This window comes from Rhinatrema bivittatum, chromosome 14 (assembly GCF_901001135.1).
Source record: "Rhinatrema bivittatum chromosome 14, aRhiBiv1.1, whole genome shotgun sequence".
Lineage (NCBI taxonomy): Eukaryota > Metazoa > Chordata > Amphibia > Gymnophiona > Rhinatrematidae > Rhinatrema > Rhinatrema bivittatum.
Genome location: NC_042628.1, coordinates 38,028,381 through 38,055,479, shown reverse-complemented (window position 1 = coordinate 38,055,479; position 27,099 = coordinate 38,028,381). Strand labels below are relative to the sequence as shown.

The 27,099-nt window shown below is 42.2% G+C and overlaps 1 protein-coding gene across 1 annotated transcript in view; it reads left to right on the top strand.

Annotated features, from left to right (window-relative positions):
• The first annotated feature begins 3,655 nt into the window (after positions 1 to 3,655).
• Positions 3,656 to 27,099, top strand: part of TBC1D24 (TBC1 domain family member 24) — a 79,432-nt gene continuing 55,988 nt past the window's right edge. The window contains 1 exon segment of the mRNA XM_029576860.1: positions 3,656 to 3,776. The gene's annotated coding sequence lies outside the window, so the exon portion shown is untranslated.

The following is a 27,099-nucleotide window of genomic DNA, read 5'->3' as shown; positions in this document are numbered from 1 at the left end:
CTCAGCCCCTGATGCAGCCCTAATTGGGCGAAACTTGGCCAGAGTTGGGTACTCTCATATTTGAAGCTGTTACAACGAATAAAGTATCCCTGGACCTAAGGTGACAGGTCTGTTGTTTTGCTGTTTGCCTACTGGCTTTGACAGACCGTCTTCCAGTTTGCTTTCTGGGTACATTCCCGGTTTTGCCATTAGTCTACCAGTTTGTTGAGTTAATAGCGAGGTCTTTCAGACCTCTCTAGCCTTCATCCTACATGCCCCCCCCCCAGTTGACTCGGACTCCTAACCTTGTTCTATTAGCCCTAAAACTCAAGATGTACAGACTTGCTCCTCGTCAGAAGCAGCAGTAAAGTGACGCAGATATCTAGCGTACGCTCGCTGCGGTTTTCAGTTTTAAAATTCGGCGTTACACACGTACGTCTTGGCCCTACTCTGGAACACCCATGCCCCTCCCCTTTTCCACCCCCTTATTCCTTTCGCATGTGCGTATTTTGTGGCTTTTTAAAATCCGCATTGCTTGTGTGTGGCCCACATATGTGGGCATTGTTGCACAAGCAATGCTTTTAAAACCGACCTGTAGGTGTATTGTCCCTTTAATTTGTTTATTTTTATTGTATCTTGCCCAGGTACTATGGATGATGGGTGTGTAAATTGTAATAAACGAAATGAAATATAACAAACTCAGAGTAGATATTTTTCTTTTTTCAAGTCTTATATGGCGATTTAAAGGGTTGGACTGAGGAGTTTCACTTTGCTGACAGCTGGCCCAAGTTTGGAGATGCGGTGGGATAGCAATCATTTCAGCCAGAGGTGTTGGGTGTCTGCTGACCTTGGTGGTGCACCAGAAATTTTGCTGCTGCCAGGTGTCCTAGAACACAGTCCACCCTTCCTACATTACCTTGTGAGCACTACTTTCTTTGATGCAAAAAGTCTATCAATTTTATGCTCACAGCAATCCAATCCTTAGAGTGATCATTAGATAATCCCTTAAAATAATCACCTAATCTACTAACAGCAGTTACAATAAAATATGTGAATGAAAAAATATTTTCTGCAAGAACATTCAAAAACACTTTCTGCATGCAAGTGAAATTAATAAAGAGCAAACTTTTGTTTAAAATAGAAATGAGGAAGAGAGGACCATAATGTCGTAAAAGCCAGTGATAAGCACCATCATTTTCACAGTAAGAATTCAAGTTACACAAGAACTGGACCTTTAAAATACAGACAAACCCTCCCAAATACAAAATAGAAACGAGCTAACATCTGTACTGGAAATCAGAAGACCAACTGTATTATTATTCTGTGCAAAACATCAAGCAATAAAAATCATTCATAATATTAAAACTATGATAATAAAAAGAATAAATGTCAACACAGCCGATGAATATCCAATAATTTTTAAAAACTTGCATAAATTTGTTCTAATATTTCCCAAACATTCAAACATCAATAAAATATTTCAAAACACCTGATGAATAAAATATCCAATAATTTAAAAATGTTCTAATATTCCCCCCCCCCCCCCAAAAAAAAACAATAAAATACAAACATCAAATTACATCCAATAATTAAAACTAATAAGAATTTTTAAAAATCTCCTGCTCTCCACACCTGGGACCTTTTGATTTCCACTCCCCTGAGATTATCATAGATTGGGGGAGGTAGGAGATTTTCTCATTCACACACACACATACTAACACATTCATCCTTTCACACACTCCCTCTCTCATATTCTGTACATGACAGTGCTCTCACACACACTCCTCTCTCTCACACACACAGGCTCTCTCTCCCACGCGCATGCCTGTGAGAGCCTGTTTGTGACACATCTGGCACTGGAACACTAATACAGCATCTATTGGGCAAACAGAACAAGCCAGACTGCTACAAATTCTTACAGAGAAATTACACGTAGGTCAAAATACTGCACCTCTGTCACACATAGGCATCACAGACAGACCCTTACCTAATACAGAATAAGGGACTACAAATTAGAAACAGAAACATGCACACAAGACTGAAATGGAAAGCCCAAGAAACCCAATTGAACAGTGGAATATTGAAGAGCGAACAAAATACAAACATATATTACCCTGTCTGAGGTGCAGTAATTATGTTAGCGTGTAGCTTCTCTTTAGGGATTTGTAGCAGTACGGCTTACTCTATTTCCCAAGTAGGTGGTGCATTCATTTTGATCTGTGGCCTGGTATAATATTTGCACTGCTGCCTTTTCATAGATAAGGTTGCTGCTGTTGGAGTCCTGTGATTTAGTGTTGGAGTAGTATAGCAAGGTTCTAGGTGTCTTTTTGTTTGTTTGTTTGTTTGTAATGTCACAAAGTGTTTGGCAATGGAGGGAGTTTGGTTTGCTTTTACTGAGGTGTGTGTGTGCGTGGAAGAAGGGGAGAATTGAATGAGTATGCATGTATATGAGTCTGTGGGTGAATGAAAGGTACTAGAGTATGTTTCTGGATGTGTGAGAATGAACACGCATGTGTGAAAGAGAGTATGAGAGTGCTAATCTGCAACAATCTCAGTATGACCGGAAATCAAAAGTTCCCAGGTATGATCATTTTTATTTATGGCAAATAAAAACTACCTCAGAAGTCTAGCTGTTTGTGCAACCTTTTTTATATCCCTCAAAAAGTGGTTTACTGTTTTAATTGGCTCCTCCATGCTCTATTAATTTTAATATTCTGTTTACACTTACTAGAGGGATATTTTTTGGCACTGTTGACATCGTTTGAGTGACATTTGCCGCTAGCCAATCAGATGTATTCAGTTCTCAGCCTTCAGTGCGTTCGCTCACAATGGCACTTTTATTCATTGTTCATATTTTAAAAAGGCAAATATGTTTCAGGTTTGCTAAAATGATTCTGCTAACCACTCTCTTTCGGTCAGAAAACGTACTAAAACTAGTTCAGAAATAAATTGTATCAATTTTAAAAGAAATATGTGTCCTAAAATAACTTATTTTCCAGAAAAGATTTAAAACTTTCTTAGGTCTACACATAGATAATATCATAATACTAAATTCGCCCAATTAATCATAGAAAAGTCTGATTAAAAATAAAACCTCTTTCAAACTGTCATTTTCCTGTCTTCACAGAAAAACACATGCTGCTCTTGAAATAATTTTTTTGTATTTATTTTTTTAAAAGTGTCTCATAACGATTACAAATACTTTCCCTGACTCTCAACCCGAGGGCATCAGCTCTTAACTGAGAACAATATAATTTTGGTTAAATCTGACTTTGAACCGAGTCTATGTAGGAAAGATTTAAGACCGATTAATTTCAAAGCAGCTTTTTCAAACGGGGATTCCGACTGATATAAATGCAACGTGAAGTCCCAAAAAAGAATATAATTTGGAAGAGGATTGCCTGCCCTCTCGAATCGCTAAACTTTTAGAAATTTTAGACCTTTCCCGCCTGAGTCACTCAACGTTTTAATTGATTTTTAGTCAAATACGCTGCAATTGCCGAAAGAAAAACTACTAAAATGGCCGCCGATACTCAATGATGTCATCAAAGTGAGCCCACACATGCTCAGAAACATCGAGCCAGCAGCAGCGCACGCCCCGTTTCCAACGCCGCTGCAGCTAAAAGCTGCCACAAATAAATGGTTGGGCCGATTAGCTCGCGGCAAAAAAACAAGACTTCAGCTAAAGGGGATTCTCTTTGCAGCATCAACAGTCCTCATTTCCAGGTGAGAGAACAACCAGGAGAAGAGGAGAAAATACCAGAGTATTACAGCGGAGAGAACACCTTCTGCTGCTGGTAAGTTAATCAGCTGTGTAAGTGCATCAAATCATTTAGGGTTTGTTCGGAAGGAAGGAATAGTAAGTAACGCGTGGTATAGGAACTTGTGTAATTGTAGTCACTGATGTGGAATGCTGTCGGTTTGTATTCACTTGCGGTAAAGTAGCTTGTGTTGTAATTCCATTAGATGTCTTATAACAGTATATATGAGAACGGAATTCTCAACCAATCAGAAATAATTGTATCACACATGTAAATCTCTCGGGGTTTAAATTTGTATATCTAACGTTTTTGGCATTTCTAAACAATGTTATTTATAGCTCTAAACTACTATTGCTTTTTCTGTTTTCATCCAAGATAATTCAGTCCCCTCAAGAAATAGCAGGCAAACGAGGCCAGCTCAGAGAGCTTGCCAAGTTTGATTCCTTGCTCAGGTCTGTCATTCCCCAGGTAGACTGGCACTGGGAATACCATGAAGCTAGTATTTGGAGAAACTAGGATGGACTCAAAGTGTAGTGACCACAGCTAGTGGCAGATTTAAGGGCCTGTGATTGCAGGGTTCCTTGGTACATGGCCCCAGCAAAAGACTTGCTACAGTGAATAGACTAAAATAATTTGGGAGGTGATATAAAATAGGCCAAAAAGAAAAAACTATGGGTAGTTTTTGAATTGAAGGGTCATGGCATTGGATCCTAGCCCTGGTTTATTTATTTATTTAAGGTTTTTATATACCGGCAATCATGAAAACATATCTTGCTGGCTTACATAAAACGGGAGTGCAGTATATACATCAAACTAGAACTATGGTGACCGAAGATGCAGTTACATTTAACAAGGGTAGCCGAACTTGGAGTAAGAAGGAGGAGAGAGGAAAGAATAGAAATGGTTAAACAATATACAAATTAAATACTTAATTAAATTAATTAAATGGTTTGATTTATCTGAAATCCCAAAGGAGCAGGTGAAACTGCCAGGTTGGTTTAAAAAAAAAAAAAAGGCAAGCAAACAGTGTTCTTTTTTTTCAGGCACCATAACACAACTTAGGTCAAAGAATGCAATAAGAGAGCACATGACACAAAGGCTAATAATCTCCATAACAATATGAAAAGGAAGAAAAATGAAGCTTCAGAAGGAGAGGTGAATTTAAAAAAAAAAAAGTGTGCAAAGGAAAGTGATTGAACTTATAGATGAGGGGGGCCTATCCAGCCTCAACTCTGCCCAAATCTTGGAATTGTCTGGCAGAGCTTGAAAACTCAAGCCAGGAGAGGGAACTGGGACAGCTGGGAGAGTTACGGTAGCTGATGAGGCCCAGACTGGAAAGAGGTGGTGGCTGGTAGCGACCAGAATGGAAACATTTGTGATGGTTGCCAGGGGCAGGAGATGGAGAGCAACTGGAGGGGATGATGAGGTTTGGGAAGTAGTACCTGGGGAGAAAAAAAAAACCTTAAATTAAAAAAAAAAAAAATCATAAAAAAGCAAGCAAGTGAAGAAAATTACCCTTGTTCTAACACTTTTAGTTGGCATTTCAAGCTTTTTATAAAATATTTTCCCACTCCTATTTTCTGGGGAGAAGTACATGATCTGAGGAGGCAATAGAGAGCTCCTCTACATGTGAAGCCTGCTGATCTGTTTGGCAATTAGAAACATTGCTTGTGATTTTGGCAGAGAGGGCCTGCATGAGCAGGAAGATGGAGGTGCAGTCGCTGGTCCATCTAGGTGACGGAAGGAGGCTTAAGAGTTATCCCCAGTCTGGCTCAAGGAGCTGTAGTAGCGTCGGCTGGCACAGCCAGAAAAAAAGGAGTCCTAGAGGCTGTGCCAGCATGAAGAAAAAGGCTGCTGCCTGCTGAGGGGGGGAGGAAGGGAGCATGTGAGTGTGTTAGAATGAGAGGAGAGTGCAGAGAGCAGGTGTGTGGGACAGGAGTGAGAGTTTTGTGTGCAATGCTCCCTTCCCACCCCCACTAATCCATGACAATCTCAGGGTCATCGGAACTCAAAAGTTCCCAGGTAGGAAGCTAAGGGTTTGCAGAGGTAGAAGGGGGACAGGTGGGAAAAGATTTTAAAGGGACTGTGGCAATACCGAGGCAGGTGGTAAAATCTAGGGAACATGAAGGTAGGCAAGGCACAGGCCTCTAGACGAGATGTGAGTTCTATGGCAAGAAGGGTGGAGGGGGAAAACCTGAAATGTGGATCAAAATAGGCCCTGACTGAAGCACCAAAAGACACAAAGATGGCATGGAATGCAGCGGCCAGAGCATAACGTCACAAAAAAAGACTTTGGACCCGATTTTTAGTAAAATGTTTTCTCGCTCTCTTTGAGAGTGAAAGCTTAGTAAATCAGGCCATTAGAGACTTGCTTGGGAGAAAAAGATGGTTCTATATGCTTGATGAGGATTGGCAATTATGGATTCATTACTGAACGGGATTTGTGGAAGTTGTCATTGGGAATAAGTGAGAGGAAAAGAAGGCAACGTTCAGGGCTTAAAAAATATATTTGGACTACCAAAGTCTCTGCCAAAAAAAAAAAAAAAATCACTCGTCTGATGTTTATCCCTGTCCCATCTCTGACATGCTGTCACCAGCGCTTTTCAGCCTATGCCTCAAACCACCTGCACAGCTGAGCCAAACTCCTGACATAAAAGGCTGCAGCTTGTGCTACCAATGCGTCCTGACCCACCGACCACTATCAAGCTAAGCAAGTGTCTTCCAGCCATCCAAGAACAGAGAAAAGCCAAACAGAATGGAGGTTCTCTGGTGCAAAACCCGCCCGGAACGACTGGTTCTGGAATAAAAGAATTTTAAAGAAATAAGTTCCTGACTTGCCAATCCCATTCGGAGCCTATGAGCGGCTGTTAAAGGCACAGGGCAAAAGCCGTGCAGTCTCGGTGAACCCAGAAGTCGCCAGGCTGCTGCAAATGCAGGCATCAGGGAAGAGCTGCCATTTTCGGCCGCGAAGGCCCTGCTCATTCATCGACAAGAAACAGCTGCTTGACGGTTGTTCATGCCCCAGTAACCACATGGCTGGATTATTGCAGCACACACAGTACAAGGACCTAAAAGGGCGAGTCCCTCTACAAATCCCCGGAGAAACACAGAACTGACAGGATGCAAACCACGCGGCCACATCACGCGCTGCTTACCGGTTCCGTGCGGAACAGAACCCAGAACTCTGGCAGTGATGCTCAAAGCCCTAAGAGGAGACGGGGCCTTATCGTTAGACGTGCAGTCCGGATGACTCTGATCCCAAATATCAGTTCCGTCGTCAAAAGAGAGAGGACGCCAGCAGCAGATCCTTCGTGAGAGCGGCGCCCGCCCTCCCAGAAGGGCTGCACTGCTGCTTCAGCAACCGGACAAAAGCCACCGGGCTCCTCTGCTGATGTGATTATTCAGTTCGGGCCGATACCGGAAAGGGCACCCAGCTGAGCGCACTGTTTTACCCGCAGTTGGACGCGTGTCTTTGACGCACGTCCACTATCTTTTTATACAGTAAGGGGTTTAGCAAACGCATGTTGATGAGGCAGTCATTTGCCCCGGGTTACTGAAAAAAAAAATGTGCGGCCGAGCCACACATTTAATGCTCAGAAAAGACTGCTTTTTCTGTACACCCTCCAACTTAATCTCTTAGCGGTATTTAAGTCTGAGGAACCAAAAGGTTAAAAAAAAAATGAATAATAATTTGTGCCAACGGGTCAGTCAGGAAATCAGACGCTCAATTTTACGAGCGTCCACTTTCCTAACCCGCAGACAGCCGACCTCTCCCGGGCATCCGCCGCTAAGGAGACGCTAGGGGCGCTCTATTGCCCCCTACCGCCTCCTTTTTAGCGTGACACCCCCCCCCCCCCCTCATTTACAAACAGTATGGCGCACCCTGGAGAAGTGGCTGAGCGCCCGTTTTCCCACGGACCTTATGGTATCAGCCTGTCGATGTAGAGCGCACATGCTAAAGTGATGCCCTAAACATGCTGCTCCAATCACGCTGATTTATTTTTCAGGTTAGTCTCCAGTATGTCTGATGTGCTGCAGATTAGACTTTAGTCATTATTGTATATTTGGGGGGTTTGTTTTTTTTTCTGGACTTGGCTCACACTTCACTTGGTAAGGTTCGGGATGAGTTCACACTCAGGTACAGTGTTTTATGATTTAGATAAAGTTAATCCTAAGCAATGCTGCTTTTTTTTTATTTTTTGGCCAATGTTATAAATTGATTTTTGCTATTTTTCTAAGCCATGATGCACCTCCTTTCTTCTTTTTTTTTTTTTTTTTTTTTGGTAAAGCTGCAGCAGTCTGCTGTTGATATGCTGCTATTCTAATTTGCTATAAAATGCTTTGAATGAAATTTTTTGTATTCAAAAAGGCAGGTAAATAAATCCCTATGATAAATGACATCATCCTGAAGCAGGCGATGTCTGGTCAGGGGAGATCCTGGGCCCAGCTGCTGCTATTATATAGTGGCAGGGTGGAGATCGTGTCCCCATGGCAGTCCAGGTTTCCTATTTCAGAAGGAAGGAAACCCACGTGGGAGGAGACAGCGGTGCCGCTGCAGGGACTGGGAGTGCACGCCGGCTCTGAAACTAGGCCAGGATCTCACCCCTTGCTGTTGGGTTGGAAACAGACATAAGGATGGGTGAAGAGGCAGTATATCTGGTTTGTAGGTGCCAAAAAACCCTCTGCACTGATGACCAGAGTGGGCTATTTTTTTAAGGCCTCTCAATTTTTAGAGTAAAACTTCTCTAACCATTTCTGGGGGAGTAAGGGAGGTAGTTGCTCTTTTTATGGCTAACTTGAGATTCAGCTTTTTGCTCATAAAATCCTACTGCTGATGCACCTAATCTCCTCGTTGCTCCACAAGCAGGACTGGTTGTGGGAAAGTAACCTAGTGCATGGCAGCAGATTGGCCCATCGGCTTTGCCTAGCTTGTGGAATTAGAAACTAGTCTTTTGTCTTCTAACCTTACCTCTAACATGGGCTACTGATGATATCTGATCCCAGTGCTTATCAACTGATGGTCCATGGCACGCAGTGCCTCGATGGTGGCGGCTCTGGCTAGGCCCTCTTCCTCCTCAGCACGCAGAAGGGGGACGAGCAGTCCTGCTGGCACTGCACCTTCAGACACTGGAGAAGGCAGATGCGAGTTAGTACTGCTGCTCTCCTGGCAAGAGAAATGTACTGGGGGGGGGGAGAAAAACATACCAGTGTTGGGTGGGGGGAGGGAAGAGAAACCTATGAGTGTGGTGGGTATGAAGGTTGTCGGCAGCTGAAAAGAGCTACAGAAAGGATGGGTGGTTGAGGAGAGGATTGTGCATGGTAAGGTGGAGAAGACCGGGCAGGTGGCAGAATCATGCAGGGAGAGCTGGGTTCATGGGGGAGGGAGAGTTGGTAACAATGGTGAAAAGATCAGATGGAATGTGACTTAGTATGCCAAGGATCGAGTAAACATGAAAGTGTGCCGTGATTATAAAAAAGTGTGAGGCGCGCTGGTTTATACAAGGCCTTATACGTTTGCTGCGCCAACTTAACACAGTGTAACTTGGGACAAACCTTGCTTCCTTCCCTCTCACTGTTTCAGAAGTGTCCTTCTGCGCTTCTGTATCGAGCCCTTTGAGAATCTGTTCAGGAGAAAAGTTATATATATATATATATATATATATATATAATGTATGTATGTAATATGTTGTAGTTCTTTTAAATGCTTCCTATATAATTTGTGTCTGATCCGTTTGATCTCATAAACAGGAGCCTCAACAATGGTTTCTAAACCAAAGTCTACTACTTGGGAGGAGATGTCTGGAGGTGGAAGGCGAGATGGTTCTGTCCGGGAGGTTTATGTGTGTGCATGGGAGGATTTGAGTATTGACACTGTAAACAGCCTGCATTGTTAGTAGTTACTGGGTGATTGTTGTGAAAATACTGGTGATAACGGTGAATTTTAAACGTTGTTTTCCTGTTTTGGTTGTTTTAACATTTGAGGTGTGATTACAGGCAGACTGATTGCTAAAATTGATTGTGAAAAATTGCAGGAGAGCATTGCAAGGCTGGAAGATTGGACATTTAAATGTGGAGAAGTGCAAAGTAATGCAGATGGGGAAAGTAACCCACACTGTAGTTACCCAATGTTAGGAGTTACCGCCCATGAAAAAGACCTGGGCATCATAGTGGGCAATACTTTTGAAATCCTCAGCTCAGTGTGTGGCAGTGAAAAAAACAGCAAACAATATTAGGAATTATTGGGAAAGGAATGGAGAATAAAGCAATTCTGTTATAATTGCTCTGTATTGCTCCATGGTGAAGATCATACCTGGAGTTCTGTGTGCAGTTCTGGTTGCTACATCTCGAAAAAGGTACAGAGAAGGTATAGAAAAGTTACCAAAATGGTAAAGGGGATGGAACGGTTCCTGTAAGAAGAAAGGCTAAAGAGGTTTGGTCTGTTCAGCTTGGAGAAGAAATCTGAGAGTTGATATGAAAGAGGTCTATAAAGTCACGCGTGGAATAGAACAGGTAAATCAGTTATTTACTCTTTCAAAAGTACAAAGATTAGGGAACAATCCATGAAGCTAGTAACAGAACATTCAGAACAAATCGTAGTAAATTTTATTTTCACTCAACACACTATTAAGCTGTGGCACTCATTGCCGGAGGATGTCATTAACCAAGAAGACTTAAGGAATAGCCACTACTTATCTCTGTGCGATAGCAGTATGGGATCTATTTACTGTTTGGGATCTTGCCAAGTACTTGAGACCTGGGATGGTCACTGTTGGAAAGAGGATTCTGGGCTTGATGGAACCTCTCTCTGATCCAGTATAGGAAGTTCTTATGTCAGGGCTTCCCAAACTTGTCCTGAGGACCCCATAGCCCAGTCAGATTTTCAGGATATCCACAACGAATATGCATAAGACAAATTTGCGTACACTGAGTCTCCATGATATGCAAATGTATCTCATGCATATTCATTGTGGATATCCTGAAAACCCAACTGGCTGTCGGGTCCCTGTACAAATTTGGGAAGCCCTGTCTTTTATGTTAATTTCCTTTCCTTTAGTCCTGCCAGACCAGTTCAGACAAGTGGGTCATGTCTTCTGCCAGTAGATGCAGACAGAATAAAGCTCAAAGCTGAGCTATAAAGGCCTGGTGCTGCCCTCAGCTCTTCAGTATTCTTTGCAAAAGCTAAGACAACTAAAGGCAGTAGTTTGTTTTTTATTTCCAAATCGTCACCACAACCAAAACCTGATACAGCCATAAAACTTCATGGTTATTAACCCAGGAAGGAGAATCCCTACACTAAGCTGACAATTAGGCCAGCTGCTTTCAGAGTGGGCAACAACATAGGTTGAGAAATCCTAATAGCACATATCAGACTGAAAGTCTTTGATCACCGCAACTTCCTTGGGTGAGTTCTGCATTGGATCATAACTCCCCCCTCATCGTATAAGGCTAATACATATGCCACAAACATACCATGAAAGAGAGTAGAAGGCAACTGTGAAAAAACACCTGCTAATGTGCCTTATAACCTACCTAGAAAGAGAAAAATAGTCTTGTGGCCCAGGGCTACTGAATATCACACTGAGAGGAGAGTGAATGGCGTGAGATGCATGTGGGTCTACATTCAGGTGCATTGCCCTGGAGCTTAGGACCTTCAGATGTGGAAACAGGAGAACTGGAAACTTGGGAGTGAGGCCGTGAGTCCAATATGTTTAAAGCCATAAGGTCTCTTCTTCAGAGGCATGAGGGCTTCCCTATACTCCAGAAAGTGGGAAGGGATTGCTATTCGAGATGATCATCAGTCAGCATAGGATTTCCATACCTGCATAATCTAGGGATTTCCTCAGTCCTGAATGAAGGAAGAGCAAGATTCCCTCCATGTAGAGTAAAGCCTTTACTACTTGACCGACAGCTAGCACAAGGGGGGAGAGCCTGGTAGCTGCTAGTGAGAAATCCAGGATAATCCGTCTGAGAAATATCTAGTAGTAAATCCCTGGAAGGGATAAAAGGGAACACTTCGGGTATCTGTGTGGGGCAGCTGCCTAAGAAAAGGTCTGCTTTCTCTTTGGGGACCCCAAGAACACAACTCATTGCCTTTACTGGGAGACCTGAAAAATACTACTATTATACCCCTGACCTCTTTTCAAGGAAGATATGGAGCTCCAAAACCTGTGACTGAGCAAACTAGCCGAATATCATTGCCTCTTAAGGCCTACACCAAGGGGACAGTTTGACCACCCAGTACAGAAAACTCCCAAGTGTTGCTGTTCAGGAGCACGCCCAGAACACAGCAGCCTGCAATAAGGAGGGGACTATCCCAGACAAAGCCGTTGTTCTGTGATTCTTCCTCGGGAAGAGAGAGAGCTCTCTGAGCAGATTGCTTAGGCCTCTGAAGTGGCCCCCAACCAGAACTGGTCTTGGGTGGGGAGGAGGAGCTTCTAGTAAGCCCTCCAATAAGATCCCTAAAATACCAGGACCACCGCACAAGACAAATATTAGAGAGGATAAAACCACAACAAGGCCAAAACTGCAATGGCTGTCGTTTTTTTGAGGGGGAGCTCCCGAGAAGCCCTATCTTGAACCAGCCCTGACCAGACCATAAAGAGGGAGTACCCAGCATTATCTCCACTGTGCGAAACTCGCCAGCTATGAATTGATTTGGGAGCTGTTGGTTCCTCTGTAGGAAGGTTCGAGACCTCCCTCCTCGGCATATCCTTACCTGCAGGAAAGACCCAATACAGGAGGCCCTGAGTCACAACGTCATTACACACAGCTGTCTGGGGAGAGAGACCAGAGAAAAAAAGCTAATCAAGTTTCCTGACTCTGAATGGTCTGGTGATAGAGTAAACGTGAATTCAAGTCACCTTTCTTCTTCAGTGTTTCAGGCTCCCAAATGGATTGTAAGTGCTTTAAAAAAAAACAAAACAAAAAACATGGATGCACTGTTTCTGTATATAATTTGCTGTATGGTACTCTATACATATGAGATTCAAATATTCAGTTTGCAGTTTCAGAATTTTCAGTTTCGTCTAAAGATAATGCAGCGGAGTATTTACGATTTGAGAGACTTTTGTACGCTCTGCGGGCATAGTGAAAAGGTGTAATTTTATTGTCTAAGTTGTGTTATAAACGACAGATTTGATTTATGTTATGAGCTATCAATTAAACAGTCGGGAAGAACATGGGTTCTCAGAGGAGTGCTTCAGCCTAGTCAGCTCAAAAACTAGAGAGCGTAAAGTGCACATATAAGCAATTTAAATAAATGAGAGAGAATAAAATATCTTCCAGTGTAAAGAGAGCTGTAGAGCAAGGTTCAAAATACGAAGTGCCAAGGGCGTAGAGTCAGGAACAACCTCAGGAAATATTTCTTCATGGAAAGGGTGGTGGATGCATGGAATGGCCTCCTGGAAGAGGTGGTGAGGACAAGAAGAAGAATGCAGTTCTAAAGGGTGCGGGATAAACACAGAGGATCCCTAATGGCTAAAGGATGGCTATAAAGAAAAGGGGTAACATGCATGGTGCAGCAGTTACTGCCCTTAAAATTAAAAAAAAAAACAACTTGCTGGGCAGACTGGATGGGCCACTTAACTCTTTTTTTCTGCTGTCACTTACTATCGGGCCGATACAGAATTCATCGCGGGAGGACAAGTGTTGAGCACCCGTTAATAAATCTTTGTCACTAAATCTGCTAAAATGCATCGTCTCAATTACAGGGCTGCCAAGTGTAGTAAAAAAAAAAAAAATGTAATGGACCTTCTTATCTTACCAGTACAATTACTTGTTATGAGCCCATTTGTAGCCTGCAATTTCTAAATAAATCTCTACTTGAGGTTCCCTCCATTAAGGTAACCCAGTTAACTGAGATATGTACTCCATGCCTTTTCTGTAAGGGATCCTGAATTTTGAAGTATCCTTCTTTTCTTAGTACAGGCTATAGATGATCTTTATCTTCAAAAGAAGCTGAAGTTTAATTCAACAGCCCACACCAGTCCTTAATCCTGATTTTGGTAAAGGTGCAAATGTTGGCTTGTGGATTTTATATTGTATTATATTTTATTTTTCTGTTAATTGTGTATTTTATATTTTTACATTGTTTTAAGTGAGGTTTTTTTTTGTTCATTCTGTAATTCGCTTGGCATGTTTTTTGCTATAAGTGGAATATAAATGTATATAAATATTATGTGAAGTGAATATTTCATGACACTATGGATTGAGTTTTAATGCAAAATGGCTCATAATTCTAACCAGAATTCAGGTAGTAATGATTATACAGAGCAGCAAGGAACAAACACGTAACTAATGGATGGGACTCTCTTTGGGTGAAGAAAGGTAAGTAAAAACAAGTTTATACTAGCTGAGGTCCTGTACCATCTCCCCTGCCAAGATGACTCCTAGTCTGCTGCTCATGTGATGGTGGTGGTTAGTGTAGACCAAATGGTGCTGCTGGGTGCTCCTTGGTGATTGGTGACAGAGTTCAGTGTCAGAAGGTGACTGAGAGAGAGAATATCTTGCACACTTGATTTGGCTTGGCTTCTAAGCTATGTTAGTATTTTTGTCAGCTTACAAAATGTAATATGTACACCTCAATAGGTAGTGTTTATGAGCCATTATTCTGCTAGATTGCTACAAAAGGATATAGTTCTCAAGTGAGCGTAATTTACATCATCCTCCAATGTGTAGGTTCCGTTGTTTGCCGGGAACGATTCATGTGTTAACGGTTCATGTGTTTCTACTACAATTGATAGTAACCAGTGTTGCAATGGCTAGTAATACACAATCTCATGTCTGTCTGTGAAATTAGTCTTTATGATTTTGTTTCTTTAAACCCCTGAGAGAGAATTTCTCCAGTCCTCAGATTTAGCTTTTGAAATGGAACCCTTTTGTTGCAAGGCTGTCACTGTATTATTGGGCAATTATCCTTCCCATCACACTTTTTGTGATTTCCCCCCCCCCCCCCCCCCCCCCCCAGAAATCGGTCTCCAACAGATATGAAACTGGAAACCGGGTATCCTTGGTAGTGGTAAAACCATTAACATGACTCCCAGGAAGTATGTGTGGTGAAAGACAGACACAGACAGAACCACCAGAAGTACGATATTTATTTTTATTCTAGCCAGGATAACCAAGCATAAATTAGAGCTAAGGCACGCCAGCGCCACACAGATGGCTTTCTATGCCTAGCTGCCTAAATGAATGGAAGTCTCTTTCTCACACAAGCCAGTCTGTTCCCCTCTTTGGCCAGAAGCAGGATGCCAGTATCTGGTCAGTAGTTGGTTGCTGTTGGTAGTGCTGCTGACGATGCCCACTCTGTTTCTGTACTCTGCGGTATTTTCAGCACACACATTATTGTAGACTCTTTTTTTTTTTTGTTCATAGGCTGTGCTGTGTCCCAAGCTGAGGTTTGTTTGTGGTTTTTGTGGTTTTTTTTTTTCCCCCTCAAGTTTTACTTAGCAGTAGAGATTCTTTGATCCATGCTTGGCTGAGCTGTTCCAGTTGCTGGTTATCTCCTTCAGGAGATAGAGAAGAGATGTCTTTGCAGGCATATGTGGGAGACCGTTTTTCCCTTGTTCAAGAACATACTGTCCTTCCTTAAGTTAGTCATGTAGCTTGTTAGTGTGTTGGAAGAAGTATCTTTCTTTTTGCAGGTGGCTATTGGATCTGTATATTTCATGCCAAATGCCCTTGAACCTGCTGGGCATAATTATCTTCTTCTGTGTAACTGTGTTCATGACATTATCTGAAGTCTCTTCTGTATTCTGGCTCAAAGTAGGGAACAGCCCAATAGGTTAAGGATTAACTAATACTCATGTCTACCACAGCTCTGTGCTAACCTTAAAGTGGCAGTGCAGGACACTGATATCAAACCACGCGAGCATCATTACAGTGTAACCATTTGCTGCCAGTGGAGGAGAGGATTTTATGACATAGATTCCCAATGGAGAGGTAACTGCATTAGTAAAACGATCATCACAAACTGAACTAATTGGTGCATGCACTGGCGGTCTGTGCACACAAATCAGAAGTGGAATGGGTATATCGTCTTGCACCTAGACGTACTCGAGGCATGTAAGGGATGGATTTACTACCACTAGATGCACTGATCTTCTGTTTAAAAGAAAACCGAAGGATACTTTTTTTCATTTTAATGTTGTCAGTTTGGCACACTTCACAAATTCTAAATTTCTTTTTTCTCCCTAATGTTAAATTATGTAGCTCTTCTGAGCTTAGAATTCATCACTGGGAAATAAAGCAAGAAATTGGGGATTATAGAAAATTCTATGATTAGCGAGCAACTACCTTTTTTTTTTTTTTTTTTTTTTACTATTTGATTTCAATACTGGGCATGAAATCGGGCAAATTAGATGGACCTTGTTCTTATCTGGTCTCATCCTCCAGAGGTTCGAGCAGTTAGAGGTCTCAGACAGTTGGGAGATCTCAGTCCTTTCGGCCAAGGAAGCCAGCCTCCCAGTGAAGTTTTGGGGATCCATCCTCCAGTGCCAGAGACTTATTTAGAATTTATTTATTTTTTTTTTTTTTAATATTCTGCTTTTTGGCAATGGAGAGTAAAGTGACTTGCCCAAGGTTACAAGGAGCAACAGTGAGATTTGAACCCTGGTTTTCATGGGTCATAGCCCACTGCTCGAACCACTAGGCTGCTCCTCCAGGTGGTGGAATTGTTATGCAATAGATAAGCTTTGGAACTTATCCATCCTCTGACACTTTTTTATGGTTTTCCCCCCTGCAACTCCGTAGAAAAGAAGTTTAGCAGTCCAGTGCACGCTTCAACGGTTGCTTGCCCTAAAGGCAGTGATTCTAGTTCCAAAGGCTCAAGAGAGCACAGGGTGCTATTCCATTTACTTTTGTGGCTCCCAAGAAAGAAGGCTTGTTTCAACCTATTCTGGATCTCAAAGGGGTTAATCAGGCTCTCCGGGTTACCCATTTTTGGATGGAAATGTTAAGGGCATGGTGGTAAAGAAGGGAGAATTTCTCACTTCTCTGGTCCTATCTGAAGCTTACCTTCGTGTTCTAATTCACAAGCATCATTGGCGATATCTGCGCTTTGCAGTGTTAGGTTGGCACTACCCATTCCAAGCACCGCCCTTTGGTTTGGCCACAGCACCCAGGACTTTTTCCAAGGTGATGGTAGTTGTGGCCACCGCCCTCAGAAAGGAGGGCATTGTGGATCATCCGTACTTGGGAAGATTTGGCTAATTGGAGCCAAGCCGTTGGTTATTGCGGCACCAGGGTTGGATAGTGAACTTAGCTAAGAGCAACCTGCAGCCATCTCAGGTCCTGGACTATCTGGGCATTCGCTTTGACACTGTGCAAGGCAAAGTGTTTCTCCCGGAGTCTCGCATTCAAAAGAACTGGTATCGGCTCTGGGCTCTTTAAAACGAGGTTACTCTGCGGCAGTGGTTGAAACGCTTTTGAGAGCATGCAAGCTTCCACCTCTTTGGCGTGTATTCACGTTTGGCGGGTGTTTGAGCATTGGTGTCAGAATCGCGCATCTTTGCCCACTCTTAATCTTGAAATCTTTTACAAGAAGGTCTGAGGTAAGGAGTTAGCCTTGAACACGCTAAAGGTGCAGGAGGCTGCACTAGCATGTTAGTGGAGCTGCATTCAGGGGAGTCCCACGCTTCTCACCCAGACGTATCTAGGTTCTTGAGGGGAGTAAAAGACCTTAGACCTCCCTTGCATTTCCTGGTACCCTTGTGGGATTTGAATATGTTCTCTCCTTTTCTGGCAAGTTTGACCTTTCGTCCTCTCTAGGGTATTTCCTTGCGGTTACTGACTCTGAAGATGGTGTTTCTGGTTGCTATTTGTTCTGCAAAGCGGAATTGCACGCCTGGTCGTGCAGAGATCCTTTTTGGATTATCATCCCGGATAAGGTGCAGATTCAGACGGTACCTTCCTTTCTTCCAAAGGTAGTTTCGGAGTTTTACTTCAACTAGTCTGTGATACCATCCTTGCATAAAGATATGGATGGTCAGGAATACGAGAAACTGCGGCTGTTGGACATGCAGTGGCACTTATTGCGTTTATCTGGAGGTTACAAATGAGTTTCGGAAATCGGATAGGCTTTTTGTTCTTCACCGGGGGCAGAAGAAGAGGGAGGCAGCTTCTCGGGGCACAGTGGTTCGTTGGGTTAAGGAAGTAGTGTCAGCAGCCTCTGTGGATTCTGGGAAGCCTCTTCCAAGACAAGTCAGAGCGCAATCCACCTGAGCTCAGGCAGTTTCCTGGGCAGAATTGCTTTCGCTTTCTCCATCAGATTTGTAGAGTGGCGACGTGGTCTTCTTTGCTTATGTTTGCCAGGTATTACTGTGAAACCGCAGGAGGATTCTGCCTTTGCTAGGGCAATGCTGCTTGGGTCTCAGGCAGCCTCCTGCCCTCTGGGGGAGTAGCTTTGGTTCATCCCCCTGGTGTGGACTGGTTTGCCTGCATGAAAAGAAAGGTGAAGTTACTTCTTACCTGATAATTTCCTTTCCTCGATGTAAGGCAAGCCAGTCCACCTTCCCGTCCGAGGCATCATTGAGGTGGCCGGCTTTCTTCTGTGTTGCTAGATTCTTGTCCAGAAAGAAATGAGGTTCTAGGATCTTTCATGCAGCTGGACTCCCACAAATTGAGTTCCGTTCTTCTTCTAAGATACTCTGATTGTCCTAAGGGACTACTGTTAGCAGAGCTGAGTCCAGTGTTTCCATTGTTAAGAAAAAAATTAAAAAAAAAATAATCCACAAGGTTAAGTTGAATAGTGTTTTTGTAGAATGCGATATTGTTAATGTTTAGTGGCTAGGGTCCAGTTTGCCAGTTTCGGAGAAGTACTGGCTGCCTGGCACCTGAGCAGAGCTTTGTTTTCAGTCTCCACCTGCTGGTTGGTGTACACAGCCAACCGGTGTGGACTGGCACGCCTTACTTCGAAGAAAGGAAATTATCAGGTGGTAAATAATTTTCACCATTCTTGGAGGGTTTTGTGAAGAGTTAAGAGGGTAACTTTCAAACAACTTCACACAGTATTTTATAACCTGTGTATAAGAAGTATATGCGTATGTCTAACCCAAAAAACACATGCATGTGTGTCGATTTGTGCATTAATACCTGCAACGCATTGGAAACGTGTACTTTCACTGCCTATTCTAAAAACGTGTGAATATTTTATATGTGAAGACAATTGCAACTTGCTCGTGTAAAATGTTTTTACATGACGAGGTTAGTTATATTTTAAAATATAATGTGCATAATTTGAAGTCACCAGTTTGCCAAAACATCCACCAGTTCACCCAGTCCTTCCCCCAGGTCATAAAGACCCTCTTACTTTGCTCTAAACTCCCTCTAGTTCACTCAGACCTCCCATCCAGCCACTAGAAAACAATGGATGAGTCTGATCTCAGTTGTACAAGATAATTAGCAGGTGTACAATTACACTAATAAGTTGGCAAATATATGGGTAGAAGTCTCTCTCAGTAAATAGCAGCTCGCACACACAGCTCTTGGTTCCGTCCTGGAACGCTGCTAGACTGCCCCCTCTTTTTTTTTTTTTTTTTTTTTTTTATTTTTTATTTTATGCAAAAATATGCATGCAAGACAGAAAATACTCACGTACTTCTGATGTTTTAAAATAGTGTGTACACGAGTACGTGCTACTTATGCACGTATATGCTTTTATACGTGTAAATGTTTTGAAAATTCACCTCTTAATATTTAGTGATATTATAACATCTGATTCATTTATACACAGGGGCCAATGTAATAAAGCAACGCTGAGGTTAGCATGCATTTTTCCATACAAACTCTGCCCTGCTATTTAGTATGGTTTTTATGCAGAGAAAAAGTGTTTTCAAATCTTTGCTAAGCTCAGTGCATACAAACGCAGATCCCACCAGGAGAAGTTCATGTGGGGATCATACAAACAAGTCCATACTGGGTCAGACCAAGGGTCCATCAAACCCAGCATCCTGTTTCCAACAGTGGCCAATCCAGGCCATAAGAAACTGGCAAGTACCCAAAACTAAGCCTGTTCCATGTTACCGTTGCTAATAATAGCAGTGGCTAATTTCTAAGTCAACTTGATTAATAGCAGGTAATGGACTTCCCTCCATGAATTTATCCAATCCTTTTTTTAAACCCAGCTGCACTAACATCCCCTGACAAAGTATTCCAGAGAGTTGAGTGAAAAAGAACTTTCTCATATTAGTTTTAAATGTGCTACTTGCTAACTTCATGGAGCACCCCCTAGTCAAGTGATGGCTAACCTATGACACGTGTGTCAGAGGTAACACGCCGAGACGTTTTGGCTGACATGCACAGCGTTTCGTGGACTATTGGGAAATTTATTTTTTTTTTATCGGCTACGCCGACCCTTTAAAATTAGTTTTTTAGTATTCTCCCCCCCCCCCCCCCAATGCACAGGGAGGCTCATGCGGTGCAGCAATAGGCAGGGCTGTGGTGAGGCTCACGTCACCACGGCCCGAAGAAAAAGATCGCATTTAAATGCACTGATGCTCCTCTTCCTTCCTGCCTGTGCGGCCCCCGAAGTAAATGTTGCCGGAGCTGTGAGGGCAGGAAGGAGGAGAAGCAGCACTTGCACTTACGGGCCACTGCGAATCCCAAGTCGCAGTGGCCAGAGAAGAGGAATAGACCCTGTAGCAGGGCCGCCGCGGCCCGAGATTAGGGCCGCAGCAGAGCCCATCCTGCGGCGACCTGTGAAGAGGAGGCCCAGAGATGAGAGAGAGGCTGAGGGTCTGTAGAGGGTGTGTGTGTGTGCGTGTATGAGATGAGTTGAGAGATTGTGTGTGAGAGTGAGGACCTGAATGTTTGCAGAGACAGCATGTGAGAGCCTGTGTGTGTGTGTGTGTGTGTGTGTGTAAGACACCATGTGACAGTGAGAGCCTGTGCTTGAGTAAGACAGCATGTGGAAGTGAGAGACTGTGTGTGTGAGAGAGAGAAATGCATGTGAGAATGAGAACCTGACTGTGTGTTTGAGGGAAGAAGATGGAGAGAAAAGAAACAGAAAAAAAGACAATATAAAAGGAATTGGCAAAAAGAAAATAAGAAAGGGAAGGTGGAAAAAAAGCCTGTGACCAACCAATTAGAAAACTAAGATCAGACAGCAAAGGTAAAAAAAATAAATAAATTACTTTTTAGTGATTGGCACATGTAATCTTTGGGAATGTGCAAGAATAGCACTTTCTCTATGCAGATCTCACAGTGTACGAGATCAGCATGGAGAAAGTGGAAGCCCACAGGGCCTGCACAGAGGAGGCAGCAGGATGGGCTTCAGTGTCAGTAGCAGCAATCAGCACCTCCCCAATAGCCATGCGGCATCAGTGACAGTGGCAGCAGAGGAATGAGAGAGGTTCTGAGGTTGCTGGCAAAAGAGAGGGGAGTCTGCCTTTAGTGTGTGCATGTGTATGAATGGGAGTCTGCCTGGGGGTCTGTGTGTGTGAGAGTGACTGGGAGCTTGCCTGGGTGTTGTGTGTTTGTGTACATGTGAGGGAACCAGTGAGTGTGAGAGCATGAGTGTGCATGAGAAAATCCAGGGGAGAAAGAGTTTGTGTGTGGGGGGTGGAGGGGGAGAGAGTGTTTTAATTGAAGATTTAGCCAATGAAATTCAGCAACAAAAAAGTCACTAAGCAGGTAAGGTAAAGAATTATTATGTTTTTGTTTTATTAATAAATACAGTACATATATTAAAATTATAACTTTTTGTTGTTAGAGCAAGTGACACACCACCCGAGTTATACTCGTTTATTTTATGAATTTTGACACTGAGCTCAAAAGATTGGCCATCACTACCCTAGTCCTTCTATTATCTGAAAGAGCGAGTAACCGATTCACATTTACCCGTTCTAGACCTTTCATGATCTTAAAGATCTCTATCATATCCCCCCTCAGCCGTCCCTTCTCCAAGCTGAACAGCCCTAACCTCTTCAGCCTTTCCTATAGGGGAGCTGTTCCATTCCCTTTATCATTTTGATCGCCCTTCTCTGTACCTTCTCCATCGCAACTATATATTTTTTTTTTTTTTTTTAAATGAGGCAACCAGAATTGTACACAGTGCGTTCTCACCATGGAATGATACAGGGCATTATGACATTTTCCGTTTTTTATTCACCCTTCCCTTTCTAATAATTCCCTCCCCAGAAGCAAAGTGCTGACTGCTGACCTGAGAACTCCAACCATCATTATGCCTTTTTTTTTTTTTTTTTTTTTTTTGCGCTTAGGTTTAGCCAGGATTATTACTTTTTAATGATACAGCTCTTGGTTTAACTTTTTTTTTTTTTTTTTTTTAACTTCATGAGTAAATGAAAATCTGCATGGACTTTAGCACCTATTTGATTACATTTGCCTCCATGGTGTGTACTCTCTCTCTTTCTTTACTTTAGGGCAAAATCTGATTAACATAGGCATTCTGTGTAAGGTCCTACTGCTGAGCATTTACACTACAAGGTATGTGCAGCACCACACAGACACAGAAGAGACCACCACTTCTCTGTGGCTCTTGCAATCTAGTTAACAGACAGACATTGAGGTCAGGGCTTTTTTAAAGTCGAAAGGAGAGAGCAGTCAGACTGTAGGGCCAGGGAAGGGATGAAGGAAGAATGTCACCATTACAGATATATCAAATGCTATTGCCCCAGACAACACCCAATTATAAATTTCAACTATTATGGGAACATGATCTTCAGGTAACCTGGACCCCCCCGGTCTGGAAATCTATCTTTCAAACTATGGGAAGAGGTTACATTGCAGCCTCGCTTATTGAGAACTCATACAAGGTACTCTACCGGTGGCATATGACTCCCTCTCAACTACACAAATTTGCACCTCACTATCCAGATCACTGTTGGCGGTCTTGTTCGCTAGTGGGTAGTTATTACCATATGTGGTGGGATTGTCCTAAACTGCAGACGCTCTGGCGTGACATCTTCCATTGGATGAGTGATTTGTTCCCGGGGTTGCCCTCACCCACTGCAGTGCAGGCGTTATTGGGCGTAAAGTTGCCAGGGCTTTCAGAGGATCACAATAGACTGGCTCATTCTATTCTCACTGCTAGTCGTTGCGAAATTGCCCGTATGTGGAAATCCCCCAATGTCCCTACAAAAACAGACGTCCAACAAAGAGTGCACAACATTTTTTTTATTATCAAAAATTACAGCCTTTAAGCATAAAAAGGTTTCTCGATTTGGCGCCCTTATCGACGGTGGCATGTTTGCATTACCCCTGGTTCCCAGGGTTAGTAGTGACCCATTCTTTATATTATATTCTTACTCTTGTGTGACCTTCAGTTCTTTACGGTGGCATAATCGGACTACCTCCTTATAAGTAACGTTTTCTTGAGGCTTGGGGGGTGGGGGGGATTATGTATATCAAAACCTAAGCAATGGTATAGTGTCAGGTTGTATACCTTTCTTATGCAGAATGTTATTCTGTTTCCTGTTGCTGATCATATGTTGTGGCAGCTTACATTTGTGCAAATTCAGAGTATTAGGACATGATATGTTGTTTTGTTTGTACCTTGTATGGTTTACAAGACCTGTTCTTTATTTTTAATAAAAACCTTTAATTACCAAAAAAAAAAGTCACAATTAACATGTCTATCCACAATACAAACAATGGTGTACTTTTGAAAAATTTCTAATTTACATTTACAAATTCCACTATAAATACATATAACAATAAAGACCATAACACATAAATTTAAAAAAAAACCCACAATAATGCCAAAACCCAACTAGGAGCCTAGTTTCGATGAACAGTTGTCTTCTTCAGGGGACACCCACCCAATTAAAAATCCCAAAAAACATAGAAACCCCACACACATTTTCCAAAATCTACTTTATACCATACTATATTTCAAAATATATCAGCACATGTAACAGAATAACACTTCATTTAATAGACTGCTTTCATAATATCTGTAAAAACAAAATAGATGTAAAAAATCAATATTGTCTGCATTTTGTCCTATACACTTAATTTAAATATTTGTTGATTGAAATGATTAACATCTTAATTAAACCTCTATTTCAAACCCTTTTTTTTTTTAAGTTTTATCTTAAATTTATCAACACATCTTCTTGTGAGTAATAAAAAAAAAAAAAAAAGGTACACTGAAGTTCAGCACACACACGTGTCTTATTAAATTGAAGAGTGGGATGGCCACAGGGCAGGGCTGAGGTGCCCCATTATTTGGCCCTCCATCAACCAGAAAGCTTAACTGGCACATAGGAGGAGGGCTTTGTTCTGCTTTTTGTACTCTGTCCACTCCAGTATCACCCCCTTACTTCCTCTTCCCTTTAGGGGCTACTGTGTGGAGCAGGAAGCAGGGGGCTCTCGAATAATGGCAACATATATTCATTTAAGAGGCATGGACTATATATACCCCATGTATGCCGGATAATTTAAAATGATTCTGGAAATTCTTGGGCTGGATATAAGGGCAGTGGTAGGAAAGGGATTGAAAATTCATGTAAAAGACCGATGGTGCGGTCAGCAGCTGGTGATGGATTAAGTAGAGGCATTTTCCCTGCTCCTCTATCCAAGGCGGAAGAATTGAGGTGGGTAGACCAGATGGGCCAATTTGTTCTGCTGCCATTTACTACATTATTAGATACGTCCGTTCCTGTTTGCAGCACGCTCTCAAAACAGTTCTGTCACTAAACTTGAATCTTAACCCTCAGCTCCCCATTTAATCCAGTCTTGACTCCTCAAACACCTGATAGTGATCCCAGATCTAATCTGCAAAGCTTGGTGCTGCAAAAGCCCCAGTATAGGCCATTTCAGACCTTCCTATCTTCTTCTTTTTTTTTTTCTTATGAGACCAACTCTAAAATAAACATTCTGATCCCCTTCCATGTCATGTTATCGGTTTTTTGTTTTTTTTTCTAATAATCCACACCCTCCCAAGGCTATTAAAGCCATTGTTTAAAACACCCCCTTCCATGCTCATTAAGTTTGGGATTTAATGAAGGTCGTTCCATGCAGGTTGCTCCATTGCAGCCTTGGAAGCCCGAGGCAGTTATACCACTGCTGTTAGGGTCATAACTGCTGCTCTGTGCATTTACCCCCATGCCTTCTTGTAAGCACAGGATGTAGTCTTGCTATTAGAATAGTAACGCTGAGGATGGGTATGGATTGGGATTGTGGGCATGCCTTGCACCTGACACTACTGTTTTCACAAGGACTAAAATTCACTAAGTTCCTGTCATTTGGATAAATTGTATATCAATGGAATATCTTCTGTTGAAATGTTTTGTTTATTGCATGTGAAATCAGTTCATTCCTCGGGTTTCCCCAGTGTTTGAGCTTTGCAGTAATAAATGGCCTCTCCGTACTCTTGAGTCAGGCTTAAAGGTCATGCAAGGTCACTTACCGTTCAGTTCCGCTGCCACATGGTGAAAAAGGTAATCTGGCTTTGTGCAAGAAATCTGCCTTGTGTGTCATCCCCATTCTTTCTAGTGAATCAATAGACACTTCAAGCACTCTTGGAATTCCCTGTACATTTAGCATAATTAAAGGTCTTTCTGAAGTGTTAGCAGTTTATCACTGGAAAGGATAATATTAAAAAAAAAAAAATACAAAACTTCACATTTCTACTTCAGTATCATATTCTCTTACAATTAATTTAGTTGACATTCATTAGTGCTACATAAATATAAAATAACCATTCTTATTTTATAGAATTATAAACAAATAGTTGCCCCTACAGTATGGGTATTTCCACTCTTCAGACAAACAGTGACACTAGGAACTACAGTACAATTCTAAATGTAGTAGGGGGGTGGATTTAATATTGTGCTAAAATTACTTAGCATGCCCTTAAAATGAAAATTACAGATTATGTTCTGAATGCAAATCGGGTGGAAATCTAAGCTTTTAGGACCATATGACTAAAGGGAGGGCATAGTTTTTGCATTATAAATATAGAAGTTAATGATGTGCATTCATTTAAAATTTACTTTTAAATTTATAACCCACAAATTCTCCATAGTTCAGCACAGGTAACAATATACATACAAAATTAAAACATCAAAAACATTAATGTACAATTAAAATACAAAACAGCTAAATCATAATACCCTAATCACTTACTACTGTAGGTCAGTCAAGATAAACCTGCAGGAAAATGTTAATTTCTGCCTGAAAGCCTCGTCGTTTTCCACACACAGTTCCAAGGGAAGCTTGTTCCACATGTCTGGTCCATTAATTAATTGAGAAAGCTTTCCCTCTAGTACATGCCTGTCTAAAATCTTTCACAGTGGGAACATAAAGTAATTTCTGAGCATGTGATCACAATGATCTCTTTGGTACATAGGCAAATATTATTATCTTCCTCAGCTTTATGCAAAATGGTATACATTTTAAACTGAACCCTTTGGGCTATTGGTAGCCAATATAGTAGTTTCATAGAAAGTTTCACGTCTATTCCCTATCATAACCCTAACTGCCACAGACTGAATTGGCTGTAATGCTTTTATTAAATACTTTGGTAACCACACATTTAATGCATTACAGTAGTCCATTGCACATAAAACTAAGGCCTGGACCACTAGCCTGAAATCCATAGGTGTTAAATAATTACACAATAGCCTCACTAAATGGATCTTATAGAAAGCTACCCTTGAGATGTTTTTGACTCTTAAATGATAGTAAACTATCAATTACTATGTAAAATGCAACAAATGAGGCCTATTTTATTTTATTCTGAATGAAATGAACTGAAGTTAGCCTCCAAAAACGTTTGAGTATTTCTGTTTTTGTTCATTTAAAAAAAAAAAAAAAAAAAAGGGGGGGGGGGGGGAGGGAGCCCTGGTGGAACCAGGCCTTATCTAGGTCCCATCGCTGAGGCCTAGGCCTGGCACTGGAGCCAGGATTCCATCACTGAAGCCCAGACCCAATGGAAGCGCCAAGATTCAACAGCCTTACCTCAGAGGCACTGCAGTGGCGTCCTGGGGTGTGTCCTTCCAGCAGATGGCGGCATAAATCAGCAATCCAATATGTCAGAAGGCCTGGGCCATGGTGCTGGGACCTAGGACCCAGCCTCAAGCCATTTTACAGTGATGTCAATAGGGCCTAAGGATTGCTTCCCCCATTGACTTCAAATTAAAACGAAAAACAGATGGAATAAATTTTTTTAAGGTAGGTGACCTATGAAATGCATGGATGAACCAAAATAAAAATGTTGCTTCTGCTCATCACTGTCGGGCTAGTGTCCCTAGCGCCGCCTTTTACCGCGGGCCCTAATTTACACCCAGAAGAGTGGCGTGGGCGCTCGCCGGCTCTCCCGTGCGTCTTTCTGTATCGGCCTGTAAGTATGCACGTGCCTGTTGGATAGCACCATAAGACGTAACAGAGGTTGCAGAGA